Genomic DNA, 18,705 nt, shown 5'->3' on the forward strand with positions numbered 1-18,705 from the left:
TGCAGGAGTTGTAGTAGGTGCCGTTGTTATGGTTGTTGTAGGAGCTGAAGTTGTAGTTGTTGTAGCAGGAGCTGCAGTGGTTGTCGTAATAGTTTCTGGAGTTGTAGTGGTCGTTGGAGCAGCAGTGGTTGTAGTTAGAGCTTCTATGGTTGTCGTAGAGGCAGCTGCTGTGGTTGACGTAGGAGCTACAGTTGTTGTATCAGGAGCTGTAGTTGTGATTGTTGTAGTAAGTACAGCAGGTGGAGTGGTCGTGGTAGCTACAGTTGTAGGAACTGCAGGAGTTGTAGTAGGTGCTGTTGTTATGGTTGTCGTAGGAGCTGCAGTCATTGTTGTCATAAGAACAACAGTTGTTGTAGTATGAGCTGCACTGTTTGTAGTGGTAGGTTCTGCAGTCGTAGCAGTCGTGGAAGTTGCTTCTGTCGTAGTAGGTTTTGGAGTTGTAGTTGTCGTAGGAGCAGCAGGTGTTGTCGTCAGAGCTTCAGTTGTCGTATGAGCTGCAGGTAGCGTGGGAGTTACAGTGGTCATTGTAGGTGTTACTTTTGTAGTGTCCGTAGGAGCTACAGTTGTAGTAGGGTCTGCAGTTGTAGTAGTAGTAGTAGGAGGTTTATCTGTTGCTGTAGGAGCTACAGTTGTTGTTGAATATTCTCCTGTTGTAGTGGTCATAGGAGCTACAGTTGTATTAGGAACTGCAGTTGTGGTTGTTGTATTAGGTACTGCAGTTGTAGTTGTCATTGGAGCTGCAGTTGTCGTTGGAGCTGCAATTGTCGTTGGAGCTGCAATTGTTGTTGTCGTAATAAGATCTGCAGTTGTTGGAGATGCAGTTGTGGAAGAAACTTCATGGATAATCCAACATAAGAACACTGTGGTTTGTGAGATGAAGGGTTAAATTGTTTATTGCGCACAATATCAATATTTCCAAGATTACTCTTCATCTGGATGATGCAGTTTTTAAATATTCTGCTTATTTTCACATAAAATAAATCATTTTCATTTTTAGTCACACTCCTTATTTTTTTCAGAAAATAAATAATGATGTAAAAAAATAAAGAGTAAATGATTGTTAAGAATATTACCTAAAATGCCTTAAGAAATTGTTCATACCCCTTGACTTATTCCACATTTTGTTTTTTCAGCCTGAATTCAAAATGTATTTAAAAAATAATAATTCTTACCCATCTACACACAATAAGCCATAATGACAAAGTGAAAACATGTTAAGAACATTTTTGCAAATGTATTGAAAATAAAATACAGAAATACCTCATTTACATAAGGGTTCACACCCGGGTCAATACTTTGTAGAAACACCTTTTGTCAGTCTAAGAGCTTTCCACACCTGGATTGTGCAACATTTGCTCATTATTCTTTTCATAATTCTTCAAGCTCTGTCAAAATGGTTGTTGATCATTGCTAGACAACCATTTACATAGATTTTCAAGTAGATTCAAGTCAAAACTGGAACATTCACACTGTCTTCTTGATTATGAACTCCGATGTAGATGTGGCCTTCCTTTTTAGGTTATTGTCCTGCTGAAAGGTGAGAATTCATCTCCCAGTGTCTGGTGGAAAGCAGACCTCTCTATGATCCTCCTCTAGGATTTCGCCTACGCTTAGCTCCATTCCATTTCTTTTTTATCCTTAAAATCTCCCCAGTCCTTAATGATTATAATCATACCCATAACATGATGCATCTACCACTATGCTTGAAAATATGGAGTGGTAACTCAGTGATGTGTTGTATTGAATTTGCTCCAAACATATTCAGGACAAAAAGTGAATTGCATATTCTGTATAGGTTTCTGTCTTTTCACTCTGTCAATTCGGTTAGTATTGTGGATTAAATACAATGTTGTTGATCCATCCTCAGTTTTCTCCTATCACAGCCATTAAACTGTTTCAATTGGCCTGATGGTGAAATCCCGGAGAGTTTTCCTTCCTCTCCGGTAACTTAATTAGGAAGGATGCCTGTGTCTTTGTAGTGACTGGGTGTATTGATACACCTTCTAAAGTTAAATAATAACTTCACCATGCTCAAAGGGATATTCAATGTCTGCTTTTTTTTTGCGAGGCATTGGAAGACCTTCCTGGTCTTTGTGGTTGAATCTGTGTTTGAAATTCACTGCTCGAGAACTTAAAGATAATTGTATGTGTGGGTTACAGAGATGAGTTAGTCACTCAAAAATCATGTTAAACACTATTATTGCACACAGAGTGAGTCCTTGCAACTTATTATGTGACTTGTAAATACATTTTTTACTCCTGAACGTATTTAGGCTTGCCATAGCGAATTATGAACTCAAGACATTTCAGCTTTTAAAAATTGAAAAACATGACTCCACTTTGACATTATCGGGAATTGAGTGTAGGCCAGTGACATAAAAATGACGTAAAAACGTAAAAACTGAAAGGGTGTGAATGCTTTCTGAAGGCACTGTATAATACCTTACTGAGATTAACACACTTGAGTTGTATTTTTTTGTGTGTTAAAAAAATTGAAGAAATATATAGCCGTGTAACTATGTTTACCTCTTACACTTCAGTAATTTTCCCTTTAAATATGTATGTATTTAATCGAGGAGTGACATCTGACAGTAGATTAAGCAACATTTAAAATGTTCCAAACTAAATTTCTAAATATAAACATATATAAAAAATGATATGCATTGTAACATCATATTCAAAAGAAATGACATCATTGTAACATCATATTCAAAAGAAATTACATCATTGTAACATCATATTCAAAAGAAATGACATCATTGTAACATCATATTCAAAAGAAATGACATCATTGCTCATTAGTATAATTCAATTTTATGTCACCATCCTGCCTTTTTGATCATTTCTATTTCTATTTTGGATTAATACACTAGTTGACATGAAGTTAGCATTTAGTAAAACAGTTGGAAACATGACTACAGAATGAAATTCAGTTTACTACATACCCATGGTGAAAGTAGCTGTCACTTTCTGTGCCTTCATTTTGAACCCAGTTGATGCAGTTGTTTTCTGAACAGAAAGAAAAATATCAATTTTATTGATTGTTCATATGAACCACTATTAATGTGCAATGGTGGACTCCATTCAAGTTAAACTTAATGTGTAACTTGGTTAGGAAACGTGTGCACTTTAACTCATTTAGGTTTGCCAGATCAAGAGTAATAAAGATCTCAAAAATTTTTCTGTACTTTTTTGTATAGTAGGCTGCTGTAAAAATGAATTTATACACCCTAGTGAAATTTTATCGTAAAAACTAAATTTGTGTTGTATTTTTTCTGTGAGGAATCTACCTTTTACTGTAGCACGTCAATCATGTTACTTCATAAAAGAAGAAAAGTAATTTCTAGTTTTCAAACAGTCTACCAGCACCCAGCAATACACTCTGAAACCTATACATATTCTGTGACAGTAATAGGTGCAGTTCATCAAAAGTGGAGTGTTTTTCCAAATATAACACATAATACATCAAATAATACAGTAAAATCTACATTAGGGTTGCATTTTGTCAAGAGAAATCAGCCTTTTACTGCTTAAGAAACATTTGTATTTAAACTTGGCTATCATAAAGCTCATAAATCCAATATCTGTATTCTTCAAAAGGAAAGGTGGTAGATTTAGATGGGAGACATGTTTGTGTCATTCATTATGGCAACACAGGACTTGGCTACATGTTATTGTATTCATATAAAGAAGACAGGAGGATAAATCATTATGCTTAATATCCTTTCACACATATGTAAGCTTAGTTCATTATTTTGAAAGGAATCCACATCCATCCATTATACTGATGAATGCATATCACTTAAATCATGTAACCGTTACTTCATAAAAGAGGAAAAGTCATTTCAAGTTTCCAAGCGGTCTGCCAGAAATTCTGAATCCTATATATATTCTGTGACAGTAATAGTTGTAGTTAGGCAAAAGTGGATGGGTTTTCATTTTTAACACATACATAATAACCATAATCTTCATAGTTTCAATGTTTTTTATTTGCATTATCCATTCAGGACTTGTATCCTTTCTTATAAGCCCATTTTGGGTTTCTCTTCCTCATGTGACATGTTTTACTGTGTACAACTAAAATATGTTGAAAAATCTAAGCTTTTCCATGTATAGATAACATTATACAGTAAAAGTCATTACTTACCTACAGAAAACACTTTACTGCCAGTCTCCTTATTTCTGTAATTTCTCCAAATATCAATTGAGGAAGGAATTGGTCAATGACAATAAATATTCACAATATCTAGCTTCTATCCACTCTAAAATGTTATTATCCTTGTAGTTGTGTTTGCCATTTCAACCTTACAATTGAACTGTTCATTTGTATACTGTCATGCCAATGTATTTCTAGTTTCTATTTATATTCCTCTAGGGCTGTGTTGATGCCACAAATTCTTCACCTTTCAAGTGACGTAAATATTTTGGGAGGCACAAAATATAAGATAAAGATTATGAAAAAAGGGAGGGACAATGGATGGGCGGGTGAATGCATGTGAAATGTCTTGTGGATAATACTGTTTTTGTTTTTTCCCAAGATACTGACGTGGTATTGAAAACTGGTCAGGTGAAAGAAAACTGGTTAGGTGTTATGACAAAAAATGTTGGGAGGGACAAAAGATAATATGAAAAAGGGAGGAACGAAATATGGGCAGGTGAATCGGTTTGCGAGTATAATAACAATTTCGTTTTCCCCACTTACTGACCTTATTGTATTGAAAACTGGTCAGGCAACAATAAAAATAAATCTACAATTTCTATAGTCAAAAACCTACTTTTATTTAGTCAGTGGCCTAAGGTTATAATTACGCCTTTACGCCAACAGTCCTACACTCACACACCTGCTATTTCGTATATATATTATTAACATAACGTAGCTGTTTCTTTAATCAGTTAATTCAGTTTATGAATCTCTAACAAAAGACATATCAAGGTTCTTTGTAATCAGCTGCTAACTATGACTGAGGGTCATAATGACCCCACATGGTGAGTTCAACAATGGATGAAATTTCTAGTTTAATGCAGAGTTGGACATCATTAATTGTATTAATAGGAATAATATATTTGTACGGCAATTTCACAAATACTAAAATGATTTACCATTGATTACTTACACTGAATGTTGACACCAAAACATCCGTGTGTGCCTGCTGAAAAGCAATAAAAACATTTTTATAATAATTCTGACATTCTGTCTATTATTTTTGTGTGCAAACTACAATTATTATTTGGACTTCACAGATAATATTTTTTGGGAAATTAATCTAAATCTTTATCTCGTGGCTGAATAAAAACATTTTTTAATAAAAAAGTGATTGGGCAGTCTTTAAATGGACAATCCGGGATTGGTAAGTATTAATTATTGCATCCATAACAGTCTATGAATTTGAGTGGTTACATTTCCCCAGGACAGGGGACAACCTAAGGATGTGAGCCCTACAAAATGGCTATTGAGAGACCATTTTGAGACCGCCACCCAATGTTGAACTCCGAACCAAACATATTGCAGGGACCCAATTGTAACAAGCCGCAACAATTTATATTTATCAGATGTGAATTGTACAACCTACTCTTACACTTACTCTTAGCACTACTTTGGATATGTGAACTGTGATTTCACGTTTCTGATCATTTACTGTTGTCTTAGGTGTTGCTGTCCACAGATGACTAATTCTGTGACTAGCCAAAGCCTTTATAATCATGGTTGATTGAACACTGGTTTGGTTTGTTATAATATTACATATCAGAATATTGCATTTGTATTTAAATCAAATCAAATGTATTCATAAATCCCTTCTTACATCAGCTGATGTCACAAAGTGCTGTACAGAAGCACAGCCTAAAACCCCAAACAGCAAGTGATGCATGTGTAGCAGCACGGTGGCGAGAAAAAACTCCCTAGAAAGGCCAGAACCTAGGTGCCGGGTGGAGATTATAACAGAACATGGTTAAGATGTTCAAATGTTCATAGATGACAGCAGGGTCAAATAATAATAATCACAGTGGTTACTTGTATCTCTGACTGACGAATGCTATAATGATGAAAGGTGTTCAAATATGTTTTTTAATTGTTATATTGAACATGAGACTACACTACAATAAAGGCATTTCAATATTTTGAAGACTGACATGGTCCTCATCATTTTTACCTCATTGATGGTCATTCCTTGCATCCATGAATTTGAGAGTGGTTACATTTCTCCAGCCTCATTTTCCAGCTGTTAACTAAAGTGGTGGGGTCACTGCTATGTCATATAATAATATACAGTATATGGATAATATTGTTTTTGTTTTTTCCCAAGATACTGGCGAGGTATTGAAATCCGGTCAGGTGAAAGAAAACTGGTTAGGTGTTCTGAAGAAAACTTGTGGGAGGGTCAAACGATAATGTGAAAAAGGGAGGGACAAAAGATGGGTAGGTGAATCTCTTTGAGAGTATAATTACAACTGTTAGTTCCCCAGTTACTGACCTTCTTGTATTGAAAACTGGTCAGGTGACAAACATTTTTCAAGATTTTCTATAGCCCAAAACTTGCTTAATTACACTTAATTTACTTAACTTTTGAGCCATTCATTTGATTTAGTCAGTGGCCTAAAGTGATCGCTCAGACTTTTTTATTTAACAGTCCTATACTCACATACCTGCTAATTCCAATATATTTTAATTAACATAACATAGCTGTTTCTTTTAAAGGTAGATTCAGTTTATGAATCTCTAACAAAAGAGATGTCAACGTAGTTGTTATCAGTTGCTAACTATGATTGAGGGTCACAATGACCCCACATGGTGAACCCAACAACGGAGGAAATCATCTTGGATTTCCAGATTTCTAGTTTTACAGTGAGTTGAAATCAATTGTGTTAATAAGAATAATATACACTGTACAAAAATATAAACGCAACATGCAACAATTTCAAATATTTTACTGAGTTACACAGTTCATATAAGGAAATTAGTTCATTGAAATAAAATCATTAGGCCCTATTCTATGGATTTCACATGACTGTGAATACAGATATGAATCTGTTGGCCACAGATACCTTAAAAAAAGGTAGCGGTGTGGATCAGAAAACCAGTCAGTATCTGGTGTGGCTACCATTTGCCTCATGCAGCGCAATACATCTCCTTTAGAGTTGATCAGGCTGTTGCTTGTGGCCTGTGGAATGTTGTCACACTCATATTCAATAGCAGTGTGAAGTAGCTGGATATTGACGGGACTGGAAGACGCTGTCGTACACGACGATCCAGAGCATCCCAAACATGCTCAATGGGTGACATGCAAAGAAATTAACATTACATTCTCTGGCAACAGTTCTGGTGGATATTCCTGCAGTCAGCATGCCAATTGCACGCTCCCTCAAAACTTGAGACATCTGTGGCATTGTGTTGTGTGACAACACTGCATATTTTAGAGTGGCCTTTAATTTTCCACAGCACAAGGTGCACCTGTGATAATGATCATGCTGATTAATCAGCTTCTTGATATGCCACACCTGTCAGGTGGATGGATTATCTTGGCAAAGGAGAAATGCTCACTAAAAGGGAAGTAAAAAAAATTGTGCACAAAATTTGGGTGAAATAAGCTTTTGTGTGTATGGAACATTTCTGGGGCCTTTTATTTCAGCTCATGAAACCTCTTAAGGACCGAACCCTTTTTTTAAATGTTCACCTAAAATGACATACCCAAATCTAACTGCCTGTAGCTCAGGCATTGAAGCAAGGATATGCATATTATTGATACCATTTGAAAGGAAACACTTTTAAATTTGTGGAAATGTGAAATTAATGTAGGAGAATATGACACATTAGACCTGGTAAAAGAGAACTCAAAGGATACAATTTTATAAAATAAAATAAAATCCTTTATTTTTTTGTACCATCATTTTTTAAATGCAAGAGAAAGGCCATACTGTATTATTCCAGCCATGGCGCAATTTAGATTTTGGTCATTAGATGGCAGCAGTGTATGTGCAAAGTTTTAGACTGATCCAATGAACCATTGTATTTCTGTTCAAAATGTTGTATCAAGACTGCCCAAATGTGCCTAATTGGTTTATTAATACATTTTCAAGTTCATAACTGTGCACTCTCATCAAACAATAGCATTGTATTATTTCACTGTAATAGCTACTGTAAATTGGACAGTGCACTTAGCTTAACAATATCAGATATGTCTATGTCCTGCAGAATTTTCTTGTTTCTTACATCCTCACGCTAATCACATTAGCCTACGTTAGCTCAACAGTCCAGTGGGGGACCCACTAATCCTGAAGAAGTTTTAAAATTGGTACCAACACTTTACATGTTGCACATACAGTGCATTAGGAAAGTCGTCAGTCCCCTTGACTTTTTCCACATTTTGTTACGTTTCAGCCAAATTCTAAAATGGATTTAATAAAAAATCTTCATCAATCAACACACAATACCCCATGATGACAAAGCGAAAAATGTTTTTTAAGTATTCAGACCCATTGCTATGAGACTTGAAATTGATCATCCTTGAGATGTTTCTACAACTTGATTGGAGAAGGGCCTTGATCAGAGAGGTGGCCAAGAACCCAATGGTCACTCTGACAGAGCTCCAGAGTTCCTCTGTGGAGATAGGAGAACCTTCCAGAAGGACAACCATCTCTGCAGTGCTCCACCAATCAGGCCTTTATGGTAGAGTAGTCAAACAGAAGCCACTCCTCAGTAAAAGGCATATGACAGCCCACTTGGAGTTTGACAAGAGACACCTAAAGGACTCTCAGACCATGGGATACAAGATTATCTGGTCTGACATAACCAAGATTGAACTATTTGGCCTGAATGCCAAGCATCACGTCTGGAGGAAACCTGGCACCATCCCTACAGTGAAGCATGGTGGTGGCAGCATTATGCTGTGGGGATGTTTTCAGCGGCAGGGACTGAGAGACTAGTCAGGATCGAGGGAAAGATGAACAGAGCAAAGTATTTTGGTATTTAATTAGGATCCCCCTTAGCTGTTGCAAAAGCAGCAGCTACTCTTCCTGGGGTCGACACAAACATGAAACATGACATAATGTTCTAGGACAAATAGGACAAATCTAGGACAAATAAGAGAGAGGCGTTGTGCTGTGAGGTGTTGCGTTCTGTTTTTTTAAACCAGGTTTGCTGTTCACTTGAGCATGGGTGAACAGGGAATACAGGAGGGGGCCAGAGCACACACCCTTGAGGGGCCCCAGTTTTGAGGATCAGTGAAGTGGAGTTGAGACCCAGGGCCTCAAGCTTAATGATGAGCTTGGAGGGTACTGTGGTGTTGAATGCTGAGGTGTAGTCAAAGAACAGCATTCTTACATAGGTATTCCTCTTGTCAAGATGGGATAGGGCAGTGTGCCGTGTGATGGCGCTTGCATCGTCTGTGGACCTATTGGGGCAGTATGCAAATTGAAGTGGGTCTAGGGTGACAGGTAAGCTCCCACAATGTTATTATTATCAAGTTCTCTCAACCAATCATAAGTCATTTGTGCCAGTGCAGTACATGTTGAGTTCCCTTCTCTATAAGCATGCTGAAAGTCTGTTGTTAATTAGTTTACAGAGAAATAGCATTGTATTTGGTCAAACACAATTCTTTATGCAGTTTGCTAAGAGCTGGCAGCAAGCTTATAACCAGTAAATAACCAGTAGAGACCGTTTTTCCACTGTTGGGTAGCGGAATTACTTTGGCTTCCATCCAGGTTTGAGGACAAGTATTGTCCTCTAGGCTCAGATTAAATATATGACAGATAGGAGTGGCTATAGGAGTCAGCTACAATCCTCAGTAGCTTTCCATCTAAGCTGTCAATGCCAGGAGGTTTGTCATTATTGATCGTTAACAATCATTTTTCCACCTCTCCCACACAAACTTTACAAAATTCAAACTTGCAATGTTCATATTTTTTTATTTGTCTTTTTATGCATGAATACGATGGCTCACTGTTTGTTGTTGGCATTTTCTGCCGAAGTTTGCCCACTTGGCAAATTAATAAATCATTCAAATAATTGGCAACATCAAATGGTTTTGTGATGAATAAGTCATCTGATTCGATGAAAGATGGAGCTGAATGTGTCTTTCTGCCCATAATTCCATTTAAAGTTCACCAAAGTTTTTTCCTACCATTCTTCATACCATTGATCTTGGCTTCATCATACGGTTTCCTCTTTATTTTGTTGAGTTACATAATTAGTTACATAATTTCTCAATTTGCAGTAAGTCAGCCAGACTTATTAGCCACTCCTTTTGCTCCATCTTTCAACCATACAGTTTTTCAATTAATCATCGATCCATGGAGCCTTAACAGTTCTAACAGTCAGTTTCCTAACAGGTGCATGTTTATCAATTATTGGAAGAAGCAATTTCATAAATTCATCAAGTGCAGCGTCTGGATGCTCCTTATTAATCACATCAGACCAATAAATATGTTTAACATCATCCACATAAGAGTCATAGCAAAATCTTGTACAGTATTTTAGGCCAGCTTTTGGAACTTGGGTCTTCCTGGATATGGCCACAATATTGTGAAGACTGCATCCATTGGGTACAGATACAACTTTAGGACAAAGTTCTACAGTATTAGTAAAAGTGTGATCCATACATGTGGATAATCTTGTCCCTATATTGTTTGTAAACACCCTGATAGGTTGATTAATAACCTGAACGAGATTACTGGAACTGGTTACAGTGAGAAGCTTCCTCTTGAGCAGACATCTTGTCACGTTCGTTATACGAAGGAAACCAAGGTGCAGCGTGGTAAGCATACATTATTCTTTATTATAAGAACGAACACTGAATAAACTAACAAAATAACAAAATGAACCGTGAAGCTAATATGAGTAGTGCAGACAGGCAACTAAATATAGAACAAGAACCCACGAACACAAAAGGGTAAATGGCTAGCTAAATATGATCCCCAATCAGAGACAATGATAAACAGCTGCCTCTGATTGGGAACCATATCAGGCCACCATAGACATACATATTACCTAGACCTACAAAACCCCTAGACAATGCAAAAACTAGCATACCCACCCTAGTCACACCCTGACCTAACCAAAATATAAAGACAACAAAGATAACTACGGTCAGGGCAAGAGAGTATCCCCCCCAAAGGTGCGGACTCCTACCCTCGGTGGCGGCTCTGGTTCTGGATGCAGTCCACCCTCTTTACACTGATCCCTCCGCCTTTGTAGAACCAGACCGTGGATCATCGCCGGAGGCTCTGGACTGCGGATCATCGAAGGAGTCGCGGACTGTGGACCGTCGCTGGAGACCCCGGGCTGGGGACCGTCGCTGGAGACCCCGGGCTGGGGACCGTCGCTGGAGACCCCGGGCTGGGGAACGTCACTGGAGACCCCGGACTGGGAACCGTCGCTGGAAGCTCTGGACTGGGTACTGTCGGAGGAAGCTCTGGACTGGGTACTGTCGCCGGAAGCTCTGGACTGGGTACTGTCGCTGGAAGCTCAGGACTCCGGAGGCGCACTGGATACCTGGTGCCAGCACTGGTGATACCGGGCTGGAGACATGCACTTCAGGGCGAGTGTGAGGAGGAGGCACAGGACGTACTGGACTCTGGAGGCGCACTGGAGGCCTGGTGCCGGTACTGGTGGTACTGGGCTTGGAGACACGCACCTCAGGGCGAGTGCGGGGAGGAGGTACAGGACGTGCTGGACTCTGGACGTGCACTTGAGGCCTGGTGCGAGGTGCCGGCACTGGTGGTACCCGGGTTGGTGACACGCACCTCAGGGTGAGTGTGGGGAGGAGGCACAGGACGTAATGGACTCTGGAGGCGCACTGGAGGCGCACTGGAGGCCTGGTGCGTGGTGCCGGGAGTGGTGGTACCGGGCTGGTGACACGCACCTCAGGGCGAGCACGGGGAGGAGGCACAGGACGTACTGGAGATCTGGAGCGTAGAGCTGGCACAATGCGTCCTGGCTGGATGCTCACTTGAGCCCGGTAAGTGCGGGGCGCTAGCACAGGACGCACTGGGCTGTGCAGACGCACTGGAGACACAGTAAACAGAGCCGGCGCAAGATATCCTGGTCCAAGGAGGTGTACAGGAGACCAGGAGCACTGAGCCGGCACCATCCGTCCTGGCTGGATGCCCATTCTAGTCTGGCAAATGCGAGGAGCTGGAATAGAGCGCACCGGGCTATGAATATCAACTGGAGACACCGTGCGCATCTCTAAATAACACGGTGCCTGACCAGTCACACGCTAACCACTGTAAGCACGAGGAGTTGGCTCAGGTCTCCAACCTGACTCAGCCAATCTCCTCGTGTGCCACCCCAAAAAAATTATTGGGGCTGCCACTCGTGCTTGCCTCATTTGTATTCCTCCTCGTAATATCGCCGTTACGCTTTCGCTGCCTCTATTTCTTCCTTCGGACGGCGATACTCCCCCTCCTGCGTCCAGGGTCCTCATACAGAATCTCTTCCCATGTCCATTCCTCCTGAACACGCTGCTTGGTCCATTTATGGTGGGTTCTTCTATCACGTTCGTTATACGAAGGAAACCAAGGTGCAGCGTTGTAAGCGGACATTCTTCTTTATTATAACAAGGAACTAAACACAGAACAAGAACCCACGAACACAAAAGGGAAAATGGCTACCTAAATATGATCCCCAGTCAGAGACAACGATAAACAGCTGCCTCTGATTGGGAACCATATCAGGCCACCATAGACATACATATTACCTAGACCTACAAACCCCTAGACATACAAAAACCCTAGACAATACAAAAACGAACATACCCACCCTAGTCACACCCTGACATAACCAAAATATAAAGAAAACAAAGATAACTAAGGTCAGGGCGTGACACAGCTTGATGAAAACCAGTCAATATTCAGTAGACCTCTCTGTTTACATCACATACACTATCAAGCATTTCACACATATTATTTAGATACTGACTGTTAGCACTTGGTGACCTATAGCAACATTCCCCCAAAAAAGCTTTAGATGTGCCAAGTAAACCTGCAACCATAACACTTCAATAACAATTGACATAAGATCTTCTCTAAGCATTACAGGGATATGGCTCTGAATATATACATAATTTTCTGCCCTTTCCTGGGTCGCTTATCAGAGATAGACATTATATGGAAAAGAGCAAACAAAGCAAGAGAGAAAAAAACCATTCAGCAGTCCATGAATCAATTGGTGTGTGTGTGCTGCGGGGTTGAAGCTAGTCCTTGTTGAGGAAGATATACATTCCTCAGACTTCGTCCAGGTCTCATGTGGGGATTCGGCAAATCAGTCCACAAACATGTTGTTCCGCCTTGATTGTCCCTCGAGATTTACCCGTCATTGTTATCATGGATTCACACACTGGGAGAACTGCAAACTGTTCTTCAGGTCCTAGACTCTTTTTTTTGTTTAAAAGATCCTTCACCTGTGATAGAGAGACACCAATGTCCTCAACGGTACTCCCGCCGGCTTTGGTCTTTGTCATCGTAGCTAGCAACGTAGGTTACGCTGTTACTCCTTGAAGTTCCAGACATGGCAGGTCACAGGGAAGATTGAACACAACAAACAGCAGGGATCTAGACAGCCACAAACCCGGGACAATCCGCGGTCCCAGCCACAATGGCTAACCACGTCGCGGGCTACATTCAAGTCCTCAATGAACCCTGCTAGCTTGATAGGCAGCTATTAAGCAGCTAGGCTAGTTGCTACGCCAAATAGCTCCTCAGACACGGCCTTGGTCGACAGGATCACTGGACAGAGAATAGCAGTTCCAGTAACTGATATCAAATGCGTCGCAGAATCCAAACTAAAAACTTAGCTAGCTACGAAGAAACTTTCCAATATAATTTCAAAACAACAAACCGTGCTCTCCCTTGTTCCGCGTTCAACAGGATGTGTTCAACAGGAACTTATAGAGAGACTTATAGAGAGATCCTTGATGAAAACCTGCTCCAGAGCAAACAGGACCTCAGACTGGGGCAGAAGTTCACCTAAGCACACAGCTAAGACAACGCAGGAGTGGCTTCGGGACAAGTCTCTGAATGTCTTTGAGTCGCACAGCCAGAGCCCGGACTTGAACCCGATCGAACACCTCTGGAGAGACCTGAAAAAACCTGTGCAGCAACTTCAAACATCTGCTATCTGAGCAGCTAACCGATCGCTGCAGCTGTACATAGTCTATCAGTAAATAGCCCACCCAATTTTACCTACTTCATCCCCATACTGTTTATATTTATTTACTTTTCTGCTTTTTTGCACACCAATATCTCTACCTGTACATGACCATCTGATCATTTATCACTCCAGTGTTAATCTGCAAAATTGTAATTATTCGCCTACTGTCACGCCCTGGTAGAAGTATTTTGTGTTTATATTCATGTATTGGGTCAGGCCAGGGTGTGGCATGGGTTTTTGTATGTGGTGTGTATATATTGGGATTGTAGCTAGTGGGTTGATCTAGCAAAGTCTATGGCTGTCTGGAGTGGTTCTCAATCGGAGGCAGGTGTTTATCGTTGTCTCTGATTGGGAACCATATTTAGGCAGCCATATTCTTTGAGTTTGTCATGGGTGATTGTCCTTGGTGTCCTTGTTCCTGTCTATGTGTTAGTTTACACAAGTATAGGCTGTTTCGTTCATTTTTTTATTTTTTTATATTTTTTCACCTTTATTTAACCAGGTAGGCTAGTTGAGAACAAGTTCTCATTTGCAACTGCGACCTGGCCAAGATAAAGCATAGCAGTGTGAGCATACAACAAAGAGTTACACATGGAGTAAACAATTAACAAGTCAATAACACAGTACTCTGCTGCCTGTGACTGGAACGAATTGCAAAAATCGCTGAAGTTGGAGACTTTTATCTCCCTCACCAACTTCAAACATCAGCTATCTGAGCAGCTAACCGATCGCTGCAGCTGTACATAGTCTATTGGTAAATAGCCCACCCATTTTCACCTACCTCATCCCCATACTGTTTTTATTTATTTACTTTTCTGCTCTTTTGCACACCAATATCTCTACCTGTACATGACCATCTGATCATTCATCACTCCAGTGTTAATCTGCAAAATTGTAATTATTTGCCTACCTCCTCATGCCTTTTGCACACAATGTATATAGACTCCCCTTTTTTTTCTACTGTGTTATTGACTTGTTAATTGTTTACTCCATGTGTAACTCTGTGTTGTCTGTTCACACTGCTATGCTTTATCTTGGCCAGGTCGCAGTTGCAAATGAGAACTTGTTCTCAACTAGCCTACCTGGTTAAATAAAGGTGAAATAAAAAATTAATTTTAAAAACCCATCCAACCTAACAGAGCTTGAGAGGATCTGCAGAGAAGAATGGGAGAAACTCCCCAAATACAGGTGTGCTAAGTTTGTAGTATCATACCCAAGACGACTCGAGGCTGGAGTCACTGCCAAAGGTGCTTCAACAAAGTACTGAGTGAAGGGTCTGAATACTTATGTAAATGTGATATTTTTTTGCTGAAATGTCTAAATCCGTGTTTTTGCTTTGTCATTATGGGGTATTGTGTGTAGATTGATGAGGGAAAAAAACAATTTAATAAATTTTAGAATAAGGCTGTAATGTAACAAAATGTAGAAAAAGTCAAGGGTTCTCAATACATTTCAAATGCACTGTATATAGACATATACTGTACATACATACACATTCAGTACCAGTCAAAAGTTTGGAGACACCTTCTCATTCAAGGGTTTTTCTGTATTTTTGCAATGTTTTACATTGCAGAATAATAGTGAAGACATCAAAACTATGAAATAACACATATGGAATCACGTAGCAACCAAAAAAAGTGTTAAACAAATCAAAAAACACTTAATACTTGAGATTATTCAAAGTTTCCACCCTTTGCCTTGATGACAGATTTGCACACTCTTGGCATTCTCTCAACCAGCTTCATGAGGTAGGTGTGCCTTGTTAAAAGTTAATTTGTGGAATTTCTTGAAAGACAAACACACTTTTATGAGTAGACTAAAACAACTGGACACACACACACACAATACACAAAAAGGAGAGGAAGGTAATGTTTTCCAGGATGTTCTTCCTCAGAGGGAGCAGAGGGAGAGTAGCAGGTTAGCGCCCTCGCACACTAACCTCTTCAGGACAGAGGGTACGACATGTTCTGCCTCCTCACCACCTACACACATCTCCTCCCTCATCCCTTCTTTCTCTCCGTCTTACCAGTAATGGCTGTACCACAGGGAGTGTTCTCGATAGCTCCATGGCTGTATGCATGCAGTATAAGGGAAGCTCCCCGCTCTGGCCCTCTCCACAGTCACCTTAAAAACTCTCTCAGCCAACCCCTCGGACACTGACACCGGAGAATCTTTATACACACTGCTGCATCTCGGCATCTCGTTTTTTTTGTACATCTGCAAAAAACGAGATAAGAACAATCGATGTGTTTTATGTAAAAAATAAAATAAAAGATTGAAAAGGAAAGAAAAACGTGCCTTTTTCACGTTCTGACGTTTCCGTTTTACATCAGAAAACCATTGTCTAAGATGTACACAGACCGGGTCACAACCTTGAGTATCTGGCATGACAATAAAAAAAGTAACCATGGGAAGCACGTTGGCCATTTTAATTCATAAACATTAGGCCTATACTCTCTGTAAAATTCACACAATTATCCATTATTTATGTAAAAATCACAATTTTATTATGCAAATGAAACCCTGAACTGGTACTGCCTTCTATTTTGAACACATTTATTTTCATTGTTAGAGCGGCCACTTGAGTATCTGGTCAATATATTGGATAAAATGTGGTCACACACAATAACTTACATTTATTAGTTGGAGGACATGTTTAATGTTGCCTTGTTTATCAACACAATGAAAATGTGTATTCCACTTGTCACAGTACCCAACCCTCTGACATACTATTCATGCAAAAGTCTGGGAGCATCAGGTAAGCCTCAGAGCAGTACTCAGGTAGCAGTTCAGGGGTTTATGTGCCTTGCTCAAGGACACAATGGCAGAATGGGTTGGAACCAGACCTGGATAAATAGTATATTTCAAATACTCTAATGAGCTGTGGTCGATGATTGAGCTTGCCTGGCACAAACACCATTTTAATAGTCCCAAAAGAGCAAACCACATATTTCTGGCACTCTACTCCAGACAGGCTCAATACTATTTGAACTCAGGTCAGAGCAATTGATGGCATTGTAATGTGTTCAGTAACCTTGCCTGATACCTGAAGACATGTATTAGCTCCAATCAAATCAATCACATTTATTTTATAAAGCCCTTTTTACATCAGCGGTTGTCAGGAAGTACTTTACAGATACCTGACCTAACAACCATTGAGCCAGAAGCTTATGCCTTGGCTTTAGCTCAGCAGAGTCTAATACAGTCTTGTGGTGCACAGGACTAATCCAGTCAGCAACAGCAGCAACAATACTGCTACTAAATACTGTAATGAACAAATAAATTATTCTGGTATCTTTTGAATTATTTTTAAATATTAGGTTGTTATGGCATCTTTAACATTCACAAAGTGTTACCCAAATTATTCAGATATGCAATTTGGGCGAGTTTCTTTCAACATGTGAGAATCACTTGTGAACCTGTACATCCCTGAGAGTGATGCCTGACTCAACATGTCTAATGTTACTATCAGAGCCTTCTTGACTAATAAGGACTGCTTATATGGATGTAATGTGTGTGCATTTCCATTGTACTTGCTAGGTGCAAACACAACACAAGTTTTAGAGAGTAGGTTTATCTTCGAGGGTGTGACTTTTTAGGGTGTGAACAGATTTAAGACTCATATTGTATACCAACCTACTTAGAGGCAGTGCTGGGAAAGAAGATATTTATATTCATATGACATTTCACATTCATCAAATCCCGAGGCTTGGTCCGTGTCCAACATATGTCTTGCCTACTACTTACTAAAAGTACATACTTCTGTGTACTAAACGTCCTACATATTATTTAGAACATACTGTTTAGTAAAAACATATGTAGTAAACAATGAATATCAACATACTAGGCTTATTCATACTGTGAAGGCATCGAATGCGTGATTTCCCGCCATTTGTTCATTTTGGTATCATCAGCTGTTGAATGTATGCATTTAAAGCATACACATGTTTTACCAGTGTCTGCAATGTTTTTCAAGAGACACTCGTTCTACACCACCTTGCTACGAAAGTAGCTTGCAACTTGAAGTTTTGTCATTTAATGTAAAGACAAGATATTTTCTGCTGTAATATTGATGTGCTTATAAAGACAGTATGCCTACATTTGACCTAGCAAAAATACAAATAAGTTCTGTGTAGAGGAAACAAAAAGATAGAACAAGGAGCATACAAGGAGCATACAAATCTTCGGTACAACTTCAGCTGTCCCAGAAATAGCATGGCATTCAATTCTATTTCTATGGTATATTCTAAGGATTTGGCTGTCTAACCACATACCGACATTCCCAGGTCTCTGGGTGAGGTTCTGTCTTCATGTACGTACAGGTGCAGTCGGGTGGCAGGAGGGGTGGAGTGCATGACACTTCATCCTGGATATGACAGAGTTTGCCTCAAACCAAGGGTCCAGCAGTAGCCTACAAAGTAATGTGAGAAAAGTGCAAATTGCTGAACTTATGTAGATATTCCAAACAAAGTGTTTTGATAACTTTCAAGTGTAACGGTTCCATGTAGAGTAAACCATCCTTAGTGTTCTGATAATACAACAATGTGCAAATATTATAACTG

The 18,705-nt window shown here is 39.7% G+C and overlaps 1 long non-coding RNA gene across 1 annotated transcript; it reads right to left on the bottom strand.

Moving 5' to 3' along the window:
* Window positions 1–222: 222 nt before the first annotated feature.
* Window positions 223–4,310, bottom strand: LOC116353411 (uncharacterized). Its single transcript, XR_004202873.1, has 3 exons — window positions 4,148–4,310; window positions 2,946–3,009; window positions 223–860 (listed from the first exon to the last, which is right to left on the bottom strand). It is a non-coding gene; the product is annotated as an uncharacterized LOC116353411 (long non-coding RNA).
* Window positions 4,311–18,705: the final 14,395 nt, after the last annotated feature.

Source organism: Oncorhynchus kisutch, linkage group LG14 (assembly GCF_002021735.2).
Source record: "Oncorhynchus kisutch isolate 150728-3 linkage group LG14, Okis_V2, whole genome shotgun sequence".
In the NCBI taxonomy this organism is placed as follows: domain Eukaryota; kingdom Metazoa; phylum Chordata; class Actinopteri; order Salmoniformes; family Salmonidae; genus Oncorhynchus; species Oncorhynchus kisutch.